Source organism: Octopus sinensis, linkage group LG2 (genome assembly GCF_006345805.1).
Source record: "Octopus sinensis linkage group LG2, ASM634580v1, whole genome shotgun sequence".
Classification (NCBI taxonomy): Eukaryota; Metazoa; Mollusca; class Cephalopoda; order Octopoda; family Octopodidae; genus Octopus; species Octopus sinensis.
The window spans coordinates 52,852,623-52,868,579 of NC_042998.1; the positions used below are offsets into that span (position 1 = coordinate 52,852,623).

At 34.5% G+C, this 15,957-nt stretch overlaps 1 protein-coding gene and 1 long non-coding RNA gene across 3 annotated transcripts in view; one reads left to right on the forward strand and one right to left on the reverse strand.

The window, feature by feature from the left end:
* Positions 1–15,957, reverse strand: part of LOC115222291 (signaling mucin MSB2) — a 311,767-nt gene that overhangs the window by 239,983 nt on the left and 55,827 nt on the right. The gene's annotated exons all lie outside the window — the stretch shown is intronic.
* Positions 4,946–14,974, forward strand: LOC118767921. Its single transcript, XR_005003833.1, has 3 exons — positions 4,946–5,081; positions 11,373–11,378; positions 14,962–14,974. It is a non-coding gene; the product is annotated as an uncharacterized LOC118767921 (long non-coding RNA).

The window sequence follows — 15,957 nt, forward strand, 5'->3', positions numbered from 1 at the left end:
CAGGTCAAGCAGCCATGTAGTGGCTTCTTCCTTAACAGCTTATTCTGAAGCAGCTTATATTTGAGGTGTCAAAGACATGTAATATTTACTTGGTAAAGAAATATAACTTAATGCAAAAATGATAAGCCTTCTAAAAAGACCAAAGATAATGTGGAAATGGAATCACACAGAAACAAAATATTGCCTCAGGAATTAGAAATTACAGGCAGACTGAGAACACAACAACGATCACCACAAGGCAACACACAATCTGTAAGAACCAATCAGAGAACAGTGCAAAGATCATTTAACAAAAATCAAAAAAAAAAAAGTCCATTAACGCTTTTACAACATCTATAGAATAACCACTTGACTGGAAGACTGCTTCTAGCAAGAAACCATGAGCACCAAGTATGTGACGTACTGAAATTCTCAACTTGAAATATATTTCTGGTGAAAAGCATATTCCTCTCTCTCTCTCTCCTTTTCTTTCTGCATATATATATATATATATAATATATATATATATATACACACACACACACGTATATATATATATATACATATACATACATATATACGTATATATACATATATATACATATATAAACATATATATATATACATACATATACACACACATATATATATACATACATATACACACACATATATATATACATACATATACACACACATATATATACATATACATACATATATATACATACACACACATATATATATATATACATATACTTACATATATAATACATATACATATATACATACATATATACATATATAAATACATACATGTAAATATGCACATATATATACACATATATACACACATACACACACATACATATACATACACTCACATTCCATCATAAAAGGTGATGATAAGTTTGGCCATAAAAAGTTCTATATCAGATAATATTTAATCACAGCATAACATATATGCTATACACCCACATCATATCTGTGCGTGCATGTGTGTGTGCATGTGTATGTGTGTGTGTGTGTTAGTATGTGTGTGTGTGTTATCCAGTAGTTATTGGTGAGTGAGTATAAAGATTTTTTTTATTGGATATGCTTCTATTGGTTACAATGTTGAAAATTCTGTTATATATAGTTAAGATGATTTGATTGGATTTTTCTATTGGGTATGGTTAAGATGTTTGTGAGCACAGCTGCAACATCCCAATAAGTAAGAGCTGCATTACAATGTGGGTTGCACTTGAGCACTGAAGAGAGTCAGAAAGTTAACAGATTTGAAGTATTTTTGGTTTCTGAAGAGGAATCTTAATCATTGATATACTGATGTAGCACCGTTTTATATGAGAGGTCACCAGGAGAAATCATCAGATATTGCAAGTTCTAGTAACTTTGGAAACTTTATTTGTTTGTTGTTCAAGCAAAGGTTGTTTCCTTCATTTATATAGTAATTGTGTTGCTGAAGGAGAGCTTTATTTGTTACGTCTCCTTTGAAGGATGCTTTGGTAATCTTTATTCATGAGTGAATTATATGCCTGTTAAGAAGAACTTTGGTTGCAAGTGGATGACAATATGTATTGAAGGTTAAGGAAAACTCAAAGCTGGTACCACCTGCATTGCGAATGTATATAGTTAGAAGTAACTATAAAGTAGGTCATTAACCATTTTGTTGATATATTTCTGTTGAAATACATTATCTTCATTTGCATGAATTTTAAAAATATTGCAGAATTTAGTAAAATAATTTTGTCATTATCAAGCTTTGTTTAGAACATAAATTAACATGGAAATTTGATGGGAAGTTTTAATTTAGATAACTTTAAAATGGAATTTGTATCATAGAAGCAAGAGTGGTTTTGGGCAGTTTGGTAACAAAAGAGGTAATATAGTGAAGAATTTAGATGAAATCATTAACATATGTAAAGAGCTGAGAAAAGTAAAATAAATGATTGCTGAACTGCTAAGTTACAGGATGTAAACAAACCAATACAAGGTACCAAGTAGTGGTGGGGGACAAACACAGACACAAAGACACTCACACACACACACACACACACACCACACACACACACACACACACACAAACACAAACACACATGTATGATGGGCTTCTTTCAGTTTCCATCTACCAAATCCACTCACAAAGCTTTGGTTGGCCAAAGGCTATAGTATAAGACATTTGTCCAAGGTACCACACAGTGGGACTGAACCTGGAACAATGTAACTGGAAAGCAAACTAATATGGTAGGTATGAGGAGCCAAACCTGGCCAGTTTGAAAATAAAATTGGTTGAGTATTTGGGCTGGATATGGCTGGTTAAAGAGTTAAAGATGAAGTATCTGTGTAACCAGAAGCAGGATAATCAAATATTTAAGTATTTAAGTTTTTCAAATGTTTATAGTACTAAGCACAGCTTCTCCCATGACCAGGTTGCCTATGATAAACTAGAGTCCTATTGGAAGGTGATTAGTTTCTCATCTGTTTAATGATGTTGTCAATGGAATTATACACAAGCTCAGTGAACTTTGGTTGCTTCAACTTTTTATTTAGTACATGTACTTTTATCACTCAATATTTGAAAGAGAAAGAAAAGACTTCAGTAGCCTTATCTCTCTTAATAAATAGATTTTCTATGGCCACTGTGATAATGATGATGATGTTATTGTTCAAATTAGCATTGATCAAGCTCATCTTTTATCAATGATCTGTGACCAAAAGCATACAAAGACATGGCAATACTAACTTTTTCTTCAGAAATACTATGCATAGTGTTCGTTAAGACAATAGGTAGTTTTGGGGGAATGCCAGCAGATTTGGCTGTTATTTCTAGATTTCTAGCAAGCTGAGTGATTATAAAGAGATTATTTTGCTGATGATGATGGTGATGATGACAATGATGGTGGTGATGAGGACAAGGATAAAAGATGGTTTTAGTTCATAGCTAAATTGAATTCTAGCACATTTTTATACATTCTAATCCAAATATAGTCACATTAAATTCAACACAAAGATATCCATGAATATTTTATTTTATCATGAATCTCGTTTTTATCCAGCCTATGGCATAGAGATAACATTATCTATGTTAGTAATGATGATGCAATGTGAGAAGATACATTCAGGGTTCACATTTATTGTGATATAAATAACACAAGGTACATTAAGATTGGTAGCAGGATATCATAAAAATAAACCCTGGTATATAATTAACATTAAGGAGAAGAAGCCTTCTGATCTTTCTACACTAAACAAGGTGAAAATCATGTTTTGTTTTTTACAAGACACAAAGAGAAAAAGAGTGTTGCTTTTTAAAAAACTTCTGTTAAAAAACTTCTGACTCTCAATAGACAAACAAAAATATCTTCATACCTATTCAAGCACAATGCTATCTCAAATGTAGCAGGACACCAGCTATATGTATAAGGATACATATACATTACACGGTGTAACAACAGTCTTTTTTTTATTTATCTTTGGTCAGTAAGTGTTATTTCTTCTTTGCTTCTTTCTAGAAATCAAATGAAATGACTACTATTCCCTTCAAACGTTGCTTTTGTTACCTGGATATAAATGTTTTGAAACTGACCTATTTTCCATTACATTTCAGACAGATTCAACAATAGCAAATAAGTAGTAGTGGGGGGGACATCAAAGCCATGTATTTAGAGGAGTTTTTTGATTTAAATGTAATAAAAGCAAATTTTGAAGGAAATAGCCATTTTCCATATTTTCTAGAGTTAAGTAAATAGGGAATAGCTGTTGTTATCCAAGGACAAAAATCGTGTTACACAATGTTATATGTATCCTCTTATGAAATGCAACCCTTACAGACATAATTATATTTTTTAAGAAACCACAGTGATATTGCAATAAGTTTTTTAAACATGTGGTAGATTTTCATTGTTTAACAACAAGGATTCAGTTATTCAATCGACTGAATTACTTGCTCCTGATTTAACATGTAAATGACTGAACATTCCACAGACGGCTGCAAGCATGGCTGTGTTGTAAGAGGTTTGCTTCTTGACCACATGGTTCTGGGCTTGGTCCTACTGTGTGTCACCTTGGGAAAGTATGTTCTACTATTGCCCCAGGTCATCTGAAGCCTTGTGAGTAGATTTGTTAGCCAGAAATATGTATGTTTGTATCCATGTATCTATATATGTCTTTATGTTTTTCCCTCACTACTGCTTGACAACCAGAGGTGGTTTGTTTACAGCCCCATAAATTAGCAGTTTGACCCATAGAATAAGTACCTGGCTTTAAATACAATAAGCACAGGGGATTAATTTGTTTGATTAAGCCATTCAAGGCTGCAGTCCAATGACTGAAACATGTATAAGATAAAATATCTGTGTACCCTTAAAGTAAATCTCAGTCAGAATCAGGACAACACGGCCTGTAGCAAGACCTCACCTTTTGAGTCACAGATACAATTAATCTCATCAGATAGATGAGATACACTTTTTATACACTTTCCATCTACCCAATTTCACATCCAAGCCATGGGTCAACCTGAAGCTATAGGAAATGGCCTTTTCATCTTAAGCTGCCAGTCAGAGAGATCTAACTGGGATCTCATCATTGTAAGGTAAACTCCTTAATTATTCAGCCATGTCACTGTCACTCTGTCAGTTATGACGATGATGATTCTAGTTGATCCAATCAATGGAACAGCTTGCTTGTGAAATTAACATGTAAGTGGCTGAACACTCCTCAGACATGTGTACCTTTAATGTTGTTCTTAAGGAGATTCTGTGTGACATGGAATGTGACAAGTCTGGCCCTTTTAAATATAGGTAGTACTCATTTTTGCCAGCTGAGTGGACTGGAGCAATGTGAAATAAAGTGTCTTGCTCAAGGACACAAGGCATTGCCAGAAATTGAACTCACAACTTTATGACTGTAAGCCAAATACCCTAACCACTAAGTCAGCTATACTGCACCCATCAAAAATGTTCAAGGGGGGGGGGTGTACTGAAACGTTCCTGGCTTTGGTTAATAGAAAATACAGGAGGATCAGTTCATTATGATTTTATTCAACATATTCCTCTTTCATATTCACATGCTTATTGCAGTGGTTCTTCAGTTTTTCTAAGCCTGTAAAAGAATTTGGAAGGTTGGGCCTCCAATCAGACCTTTTGCGATACCCTTAAGGCCAGGAACTTTTCAGCACCCCCTTGTGTAATACATAAACTAGAACTTGTATACTAAAGCTAGCATGATTTTAGTTTTTTAAAATCGTAATCTTTAAATTAGATAATCATCCTTAAACCATACAGAATTTAACCCTGCACCAACCACCAGGATGCTAACAGGATTAAGTCTTTTGCTATCTTCATGATACATGTAAAAAGGTAAAGACCCACAGAAAGTTCTCCTCTGGAGCACAAATCTGGGCAATGCTGTTTCTGGAAGACCAGCAGGTTAGTCTCCTCTCTCCATCCTACCAGTGCTATCCAAGGGAAAGGCAAAGGACAATACAGCCTGGCAATGGTAACTTTGCAACTCATTTCTACAGCTGAGTGAACTGGAGCAATGTGAAATAGAGTGTCTTGCTCAAGAACACAACACACAACCTGCTCCGGGAATCAAACTCACTACCTATAAGCCTGACACTCAAACCACTGAGCCATGTGCCTTCATTGATACATATAGAGATTTGTATAAACTAGTCCTTAAATATCTTGGGGCTATGTCTTCAGTATTTTCGTATGCTTTGGTTTGTTTTTATGTTTAGTATTTTTTATATTTCAATATAATAAAAAAGAAATAGAAATGATTACATGGCTGTGTGGTTAAGAAGCTCCCTTTGCAACCTTGCAGTTCTGGGCTCAGTCTCACTGCACAGCACCTTGAGCAAGTATCTACTATAGTTGCAGGCTGACCAATAACTGGTAAGTGAATTTTGTTGATGGAAACTGAATGGAAATCCATCATATGTGTGTTTGTGTTTGTCCTGCACCACCACTTGACAACTGGTGTTAGTTTGTTTACATCCACATAGCTTAGTAGTCTGGCAAAAGAGGTCGATAGAATAAGTACCAGGCTTAAAAAATAAGTACTAGAGTTGATTTGTTTGGGTAAACTCTTCATGGCGGTGCCCCAGCAAGGCTGCAGTTCAATGAATGAAACAAGTTAAAAGATAAAAGATAATTTATTCATAATTGAATTAAACAGGGGATGTAGAATTATCTGGGTAGAAAAAAAAATTTGCTTGTGATTTTTCTTTAAATTAAATTTTTCATATTACACACAAGTAAAAAAAAAAAAGTATATTCCAGAAAAGATTGGTTGTTTCTTCTTTCTAACACAAAAATGGCAAGCTGATAGATCAACTAAGTCATCTTATAAAAGATAATCATTTTCTGGTATAACAGCTTTTGTTACTAATTGCATTACATTATGTAGAGTGGCTGAATAGGATATCAAAACTAAATTTATATTCTCTAAAACAATACTTAAGTGATTCAAAACTGAATACATAATAAAAGTGAATAATATTCTCTAAAACAAAGACTTAAGTAATTCAAAACTGGAAGATAACAAGAATGAATAATGTTCTCTGTAACATTGACTTAAGTGATTCATAACTGGAAGTCTTCTAAATATCTTTATAAATCCATTCATATGGAAATTTATAATATAATGTAAATATTTTTTTGACAATAACTATTTTGGTTAATTATCTTATGAGGAATAAAAACAATTCCATCTTCCTTCTCTTTCTCCTTCTCTGCCTTGTCTTTTACAGACAGGCAACTCTAGATGTTACAAGCCAACAAACAACGACAAATACAAAATGTCTGCCTCACACTCGTTATTACAATGAAGTTATTCTCTTTCTAGAAACAGTTCCAGGCTTCCATAAAATTTTGTGTTGCTGCCATTTTTAACAAACACTAAATTTGCCTGTCAAATAATTAAAATAATTAGATCTTCAGATGTTGTAGTCTCAACTGCTCTTCATCTCAACAAGATTAACTTTAAAGCAAAATACCCATTTGTCAGAAAGCTGTTTCATGACTGTTCATCACTGTCACTTTTCACTGAGTTTGTTTCAAAATTTTTATGAACCTAAGCTGTACCATATTTCTGCAGGAATACACATCCCTTGTTTCAATTCATTTTGAAAACAAAGAAATATTTTGCAAAACAACTTTGCCATTATTAATTTGGTGTTTGGAACATAAAATGACATAAAATTTTGATAAAAAGTTTAAATTTAGATCACTTTAACCATTTAGCATTTAAACAGGCTATATCGGGCCCAAATAATCTCTACCTGTTTTATGTTTAAACTAGCCAGATCCTGGCTCTCACAAATACCCCATGATGTCAGGGTTTGAATGTACAATCATATAATTAAAATCTCGAAATGATAATGCGTGATTAATTCAAAGCAATGTGAATAAGCAAGCATTATATTTGACAGAGTAATCTGAATGCTAAAGGGTTAAAACAGAGTTTCTATCATAGAACCAGGGTTGTGGTTTTAGGTGGGTTGTTATCAAAAGGGGTTAACTGCATTCTAGATGGTCATATGAATAACAAAAAAAGACCCAGCTGATCTTTACTTACTTTAATCTACTATTTACTAAAAGCATATGTATTGTTCTATTAGTCTATCTCATACACCATTTCTGCAAAAACACAGAAATCATGGTTCAGCAATTTCACCATTGTTACTTGATGCCTTTTGCTTGCTACTAACACACTTCTGTACTTTTTAGTACTGCACATCTATATGAAAAGCTCTCTCAAGATGAATACTTCAGTTTACTGGCTTTCTATAGTATATCCATGTTAAGTAAGATATACAGAATGCTATTTTGAACCTTTACTGCTTTCGTCATATATAACAAATTTTTACTCAGCTTACCAGCTATTTACAACACAAGTGATTTGTTAATCATTCTTTTTGTATATCAGTAAAAGCAAAATTTGTCTATGCATGCAGTCAATAGTAGATACTTACTACTGATGATATGCTAAGACACAGAAATCCTGATTAGCAACTTCACCACCACTACTAGATGCTTCTTTTATCAGCTACTGATATATTACTGTGCTTTTTAGCACTATACGTCTATATGAGAAGCACTCTAAACATGAATACTACAGTCTTGTGACTTTCTAAATAAATGTATATCCATGTTAGGAAAAACGTAGAGAATACTGTTCTGAACCAATGCTGCTTCCATTGCTAATAACGGATCATTTTTTAAATTTTTATTCTATTTTTTTTAACGTCCATTTTCCCATGCTTGTTTGGTTTGGATAGGAATTGATTTTAAGGCTAGATGCTTCCTGTAATGAAGTCTTGCCTATTTTTTCAGGTAAGGGAGTTTTATATTTATATTGCACAGATCTTCAAAAGCACAGATTGACTGTTCATAACACCGTCAACAAGGAGTGTCAACTTCAGCATCACTTTGCTCACGAGGTGAAACAAAATGTCAACTTTCAAACATGCTCTTACATGTGAGTGCACACATATAAATACAAAGGGAGAGAGAGATGTATACACACATATGTATATCTCTGTATGTATGTGTGTGTGTGTGGGTATATATATATATATATATATACAGGGTGTTCAGAAGTCACAGATGGGTGTTAAAGTTTAATTAATTTGTTTTAATTATATTTTTTATTTGTAATTCACAAAATGTGACTTTTCACTCCTAATGTACAATATTTACTGTATATATATCATCATCATATTATGCTGCATGGGTTGGACGGTCAAATGGGGTCTGGGGAGCCCGAAACTGCACCAGTCCAGTAGATGGCAGTGTTTCTACAGCTGGATGCCCTCCTAACGCCAACCACTCCGAGAGTGTAGTGGGTGATTTATGTGACACAGGTGCCAGACGATGGCAAACGGCCACGCTATGGTGTTTTTATGTGCCACCGACACAGGTGCCAGACGAGGCTCACGCTCGGATGGTGTTTTTTATGTGCCACCGACACAGGTGCCAGACGAGGCTGGCACGGCCACGCTCGGATGTTGTTTTATGTCGACACATACGAGGCTGGCAGACGGCCACGCTCGGATGGTGTTTTTATGTGCCACCTACAGGTCAGATGAGGCTGGCAAACGGCCACGATCGGATGGTGCTTGTTACGTGCCCACAGCACGGAGGCCAGTCGATCGGTACTGGCTACGGCCACGTTCGGATGGTTTTCTTATGCCACGTGCCACCATGGTACCACAAAGATACAAATTCCATGATGTTCATCTATTTGTATATTTTGATTTGATTGATATATATATATATATATATATTTACATATATATATATCGTGAAATATATTTGCCACCTAAATGTGGCAGACCCATAGGGGACGATGCTACTGTTGTTTATAGCCCCAGGGAGACATCTCCTCCAACTGGTTAATGACACACTCTCTGTGTCCAATTAGTATTTTCGAAGGCAAATCATCATTCTCATTGTCTGAAGATTTATTATTGCTATATATATATATATACTGTATGTGGTGCTAAGTTATTATAAATTTAAAACAGCATAAATGAATTATTAACACCTTTGTGACTTTTGAGCCACCCTGTGTGTATGTATGTATGTATGTATGTATGTATGTATGTATGTGTATATATATATATATACATACATATGTATGGATGTATATGTATATATCATAGAAAGAAAGAATAAATTGGCAAACAACTGCAGAAGTGCTAGAATAGAGTGTATCATGGAAATACAGGAGCAAAAACGTGTACATACATGCACATAATGGGCTTAATACAGTTTCTGTCTCAATAAATTCACTTGAAAGGGATTGTAATGAATTTGGCCCAGGGTGATCATGGAAGACACTTGCCAAAGTGCATTGCATTGGTCATGGTTGTGGTATTTACGTTATTTACTTTAGTAACACTCTAAGAATTGCAGCTAATACTCAAGTGAGCACCAAGAAAGATAAAGGCAGCCAATAGAGAAGTGATATATTTGTGATGGGACATACTGGGAATAACATGATCTTAAACATCAAGACAACCAAAGAACTATGATTAATAATAGGAACTGGAAACATTTATTCATTTTCTCCCATAAAACAACTGGCCTGAAGTGTAAAAGGTCTTTTTATTTTATTGATAAACTCACTGTGGTTAGCTATAAATACTAGTTCCCTGGTTTAAAATTTTCAAAAGTGTTTTAGTCTGTTTGGAATTCTAAATCAAACTGCAGTTGCCTTTTTTGCTCTTTGACTTCTTGCAAAATGTAACTGAGAGGAACTAAACTTAAATTTTGCAGAATGTTATGGAAGCTGTTATATCAAGTATGCAAGAATTACTTCACTATTAGCTTTTCATGCAGAAGATGTCTCTGAGTAATTCTTTCCAGTTATTATTCTTTCAAATCAAAATACCACTTGGAATGATATAATACATATTATAAAATATTTTTCTAAATATAAAGTGGTGAGCTGGCAGAATCACCAACATATCAGGCAAAATACTTAGTGGCATTTCATCTGTCTTTACTTTCTGAGTTCAAATTTTTTTCATCCTTTTGGGGTTGATAAAATAAGTACCAGTTAAGCACTGGGATTGATGTAACTGATTGTTCCCTTCCCTGAAACCGTTGCCCTTGTGCCAAAATTTGAAACCAAGGTATTCCTCAGATCCTACATATTTTTTTACTTATTCTAAGATCTAGTAGTAAAAGTTAGTCTGTCTTACTGATAAGGTTTAATATGAGAGCAAAACATGTCCAGAGCTGTCACCATATCCCTTTCAATACCAACCCATCTGAAGCCATACCTAATACTATGAGGCATACTTCCTATTTTTAAATGATCTAAATTAACCCTCCATCAAAATTTCATATTAGTTCATGTTGCAAACTCTAGCTTAATAACAACAAAATTATTTTACTAATTTCTTCTTTATTTTCAAAATTAAATGAATTTCAACTGTAATATGGCAACAAAAAAAAGATATACTGAAAGATTTCTTTCACTCTATTTCAAATTTAATTAATTTTAATTAATTTAAAATTCAGCAGTTGTATCCCTTGAGTTTTACTTTTTGATCAGAATTAGTAAATTAGTTAATGACTGTTTTCATCACTCAAGATGTAATTTTGTTTAAATATTAAAAATTTCTTGGTTTTCTATACAGAGTATTTTAGCACCCACTTTACTATTAATATTTTTCTTTGCACTAGCTATCTTAGAATAATTTTGCCCTGTCATTTTTCTAACACATATTTGATTGGAAAGAATTCCTTCAGCAATTAATATGAAATTCACAGAATATTTTTGATAAAATATCAATATTAGGTCTTCAAATAATTTTTAATTTTGGCACAAGGCCAGCAATTTTGAGAAGAGAGGTTAGTCAATTACACTGACCCCAGTGTGGAGTCACATAGCTTAGTGGTTAAGGTGTTGGACTCATGATCGTAAGGTTGTGGTTTCGATTCTTGGACCAGGTGATGCATTGTGTTCTTGAGCAAAACACTTCATTTCATGTTGCTCCAGTCCACTCAGCTGGTAAAAATAAGTAATTCTGTGATGGGCCAGTGTTCTATCCAGGTGTGAAATAGACATAAGAAATCCAGTCCTTATGAATCAGTATGATTCAAGAAGGACACTTTAACTTTAATTGACCCCAGTACTTGAATGTTACTTTATTTTGGCAACTCTAAAAGAAAGGAAGGCAAAAAATATAAAGAACTGGAAGGAAATCCATGTGGCATTTTGCCTGATGCACTCCCAATTCTTATTTCTTTATTGCCCACAAGGGGCTAAACATAGAGGGGACAAACAAGGACAGACAAACAAAGGGATTAAGTCGATTACATCGACCCCAGTGCATAACTGGTACTCAATTTATCGACTCTGAAAGGGATGAAAGGCAAAGTCGACCTCGATGGAATTTGAACTCAGAACATAACAGCAGATGAAATACCTATTTTTTTACTACCCACAAGGGGCTAAACACAGAGGAGACAAACAAGGACAGACAGATGGATTAAGTCGATTATATCGACCCCAGTGCGTAACTGGTAGTTAATTTATCGACCCTGAAAGGGATGAAAAGCAAATTCGACCTCGGCGGAATTTGAACTTAGAACATAACGGCAGACGAAATACCGCTAAGCATTTTGCCCGGCATGCTAATGTTTCTGCCAGCTCACCGCCTTAAATGCTCTACGAATTCTGCCAATCTACTGCCCTTGGTCTTCAGATTAATCCAATTTTTTCTAAGTTAGTGTTTATGGTTTTAAAAGAAGTGAAAACTTTAATCCAACTAAAATAAATTATGATTCTCCTTCTTCAGCATTATGATTTTATCATTTAAACAATATACATTAACATCAATAAAAATTCCTCATAATCTGCCATAAAACTGTTTTAATGCCCTCATCTGAGTTACTATTACTGCTTTATGTCTTCATAATTTCCTGATAAATGATACTTGCCTTTTTAATTATTTATCCTCAAATAATATTGAGCCAATAATAAAGCACTTTATTTCCATTTATTGGTAATTTTGGTAATTAGTTATTGCAAGCAACTCGCAGTTGCATTTCTATACATATAATAAGAGTTAAATGAAGATAGAAAATTAAATTATTCATGATGGCATATAATGTTTATAACCAAGTGCACTAGAGTATATAACTATCTGCTCTGAAGGCAAAATAAAGTATAAAGAGTATGACAAATTCAAAACAGAATTCTTTGAGAATATTAATTACCAGTTATGTCTAAAATGCAGGCTGACACCATGTAATAGCTAAATAAATTATCAAAAGTGGGGTAAGTATAAATGATTTTCTTCTTGGTGAATCACAAGGCAGAATGGTGGGTCACAAAACAGAAAATGCCATCAATAACAGCATGAAAACTTTGGGTTAAAAGCCCTTTGGAAAGTAAGAAACTCGAAGGCTGCCTGTGTGACTCAAACACACATCTCTAAACAAGAGAGGCATTGTTCTATTGGATTAAAGCAATCCTTCGAATTTCTCAATGCCATTTTTTATAGATTTATCTGCTTTCAGATTCACCGTTCCAAAAAGAAATTATTTCATGTTCTCTCAAAGTTTATAAATGCTTATGATGTCAAAAAAATAACTGATTTAAAATATTTTGCTCACCATTCTTCAGGTACATAAAGAAAAATAAGTTAACTGAATCATATATCTAGGCATTTGGGACACATTCCTGATTTATTCCTCTTCATTTGATTCTTTATTCAGGGAGACTTTGTTCTATCATCTATCTAAACTAATGAAGGAGCTTCTACACAGTTGTTTGACTTGTGAGAAATAGCAGTTAAATTTCCCTCAAATTATATCCTACAGTCTTGGAGAAGAAAGGACAAATTAGACAATTTAGTCTCTATCATACAACAAAATAGCAAAATAAAAACAATGAAATAATTTTTCCTAATTTTAGCACAAGGCCAGCAATTTTGAAAGGAGGGAAGCAAGTTGATTACAACTCCAGTGCAAGAATGGTACTTATTTTAGGGACCCTTAAAGGATGAAGGGCAAAATTGACTTCAGTGGATTTTTGAACTTAGAACATAGGGATTCAGAAGCAATGTCACTAAACATTTAGTCCAATGTGCTAATGATTCTGCCAGCTTGTTGCCTTCTAATAATTTAATAAAATCAGTCTTATGATACTTGGAATGACTTTGATCAAAGGTCTGCTCACTCAAAGCTGACTCACCTAGTGGTGGTTTGTTATGTTCCAAAATCCCCTGTGATAGGTGAAAATCTGCAAAGTAGAAACAGTTCTATACTGTGTACATATATATATATCATCATCGTCGTTTAACGTCCGTTCTCCATGCTAGCATGGGTTGGACGGTTCGACCGGGGTTCTGGGAAGCCAGAAGGCTGCACCAGGCTCCAGTCTAATCTGGCAATGTTTCTACAGCTGGATGCCCTTCCTAACGCCAACCACTCCGTGAGTGTAGTGGGTGCTTTTTACGTGCCACCTGCACAGGTGCCAGGCGGGGCTGGCAACGGCCACGGTCAGATTGGTGTATTTTATGTGCCACCATATATATATATATATATATATATATATATATGTACGTATATATACACATGTACGTATATATACACACACATATATATATATACATACATACGTATATATATATATATATATATATATATATATATATATATTTGCTGTGTGAGTGTGTCTTTCAGTTTGTGTACACCCCTTCACCACCATTTGACAACCAGTGGTAGTTTATTTACATCAATGTAACTTAACAGAAAATTATATGAGAAACCTATTTAAGTTCTTGCAAGGGGAAAAGAAATATTGCTGGAAAATGCAGTAATACCTCATTTTATGAGGATCTGCTTTACAAGACCCAAAGTTTACGAATTTTTACAAGTTTTTATTTTCTGTTTATGAGTTTTCGCATTATGAATGTTCTCTGGGATCAATTTAACTCATCAAATTAACTGCATGTAGATTTTAGCTCCACTGTTGCTACTTCTTCGTCAATGTGTGTGTGTGCATGTGAGAGAGAGAGAGAGAGAGACAGACAGACAGAGAGAAATGAAAAGTAATGAAAAGGCAGCGAGCTGGCAGAAACGTTAGCACACCGTGCAAAATGCTTAGCAGTATTTCGTCTGCCGTTACGTCCTGAGTTCAAATTCCGCCGAGGTCGACTTTGCCTTTCATCCTTTCGGGGTCGATTAAATAAGTGCCAGTTACGCACTGGGGTCGATATAATCGACTTAATCTGTTTGTCTGTCCTTGTTTGTCCCCTCTGTGTTTAGCTCCTTGTGGGCAATAACGAAATAAGAAATGAAAAGTAATCAGTTCACAGTTAGCTCAGTATGCGATCTAGTCATAGTAAAATGAACTTCACAAACTGACAAGGGAACCACTATGTGGTTTCTCAACTTGCCTGACAGCTGCAGTCAAATCTCTTTGTAGAGTGAACCCCTACAACTTTGAAAAGAGAAAACATATCGGACAATGTAGTCTTAGACACACTCAGATGTCTAAGAAAAGAACTGAATATCATAATGATAGGTTTGCTGGATCGGGATCAAGCTGATGTTAAAGAACAAATGGTCAGAATTAATCCCAATGAGGCTAAGGAAACAGAAACTGGATACAAGCACCATCTGCTTTGATTAGCTTGATAAAAAATAATTGTTGCTATATGGTAAGCAACAGATCATCATATGTTATCATTTGTTGTTAACATTTGTTGATCATCATTTGTTGTTAACATTTACTTTTCAATGCATGCATGCATCAGACAGTATTTTGTTGAGGCAGGTTTCCTAATGTCTAGTGCCCGTCCTGGTATTAATTCTCACCTGTTTCTGAGTAAGGTAACAGTTCTCGATAACCAGACATTTCTGTTACAGAAGACTAGAAATGAACAACATTGCTTGCATAACAATGATGCTCATTTGTAACCAACACATGAAGTCAAAACAAGAACACACACACACACATACATTCATGTGTGTGTGTGTGTATGTGTGTGTGTGTGTGTGTGTGTGTGCACACAATGGTCTTCTTCCAGCTTCTGTCTATCGAATCCATTCATAGGGCTTTGGTCAGCCCCCAATGTCATGCAGTAGGACTGAACCCAAAAGCGCACATTTGGGAGGTAACTTTCTTAACTACCCAGTCATATTTGCTCCTGTAACCATGCCACTTGCAACTATTGAATTCATAAAAAAAGACAGCTTCCTTTTATTATCCAATATCTATTTGGTTCCTATTGTTTCTAGTACAGAAGTGATTAGATTAATAAAGCTATATAGTTTACTGATATATTGGTTCTATTATAACTGAAGTATGAAATTTGTATGTTTCATGTTTTGTTTTAATTATAAAAGTTGAGCATTGAAGCTAACAATGAAAAAGAACAAAGTCAGGAGATCTCTGCTGAGAAAAGATAGCACTTCTGTCTAAAGCTGCCATTAGCAGTGCACAGAG